Source organism: Corvus brachyrhynchos, unplaced genomic scaffold, assembly GCF_000691975.1.
Source record: "Corvus brachyrhynchos isolate BGI_N302 unplaced genomic scaffold, ASM69197v1 scaffold167, whole genome shotgun sequence".
NCBI classification, from domain to species: Eukaryota; Metazoa; Chordata; class Aves; order Passeriformes; family Corvidae; genus Corvus; species Corvus brachyrhynchos.
The window spans coordinates 3756219-3756664 of NW_008239547.1; positions in this window are offsets into that span (position 1 = coordinate 3756219).

Genomic DNA, 446 nt, shown 5'->3' on the forward strand with positions numbered 1-446 from the left:
GGAAGGGAGCGGCACTGGAAGTCGTAAGGCGGGCTGTGTGCTTTTTGTGTGGAGTTAAATAATGTAGTAACTAGAGTTACCTTGCACCGGAGGTTGAAGGAAGACCACCGAAAGTTTTTTAGCTTGACTTCTATCCAGTACAGCTTAAACCTTTCCCTGACTGTCAGTGGTTACAGGAAAACAGCTTTAATTAATAAAGGTTAAGATTGACCACTTTTAGTTCTTGAGGCAGCGTGACAGATCGTGCTTGAAATGCTTTTGGTTAAAGGAAATGTAATGTGTAATTAGTATTTCTTGAAAGTGAAGGAAGGAAATAGGTAGGGGTAGTGCCAGTGAATAAAGTCCTTTCACATACTGAGGACAACACAGCACTGTACACACACAAATAGAAGGCCCCAAACACAGAATGGAAATTTACCCTATTTCCCCAATCCTATTATCAACTC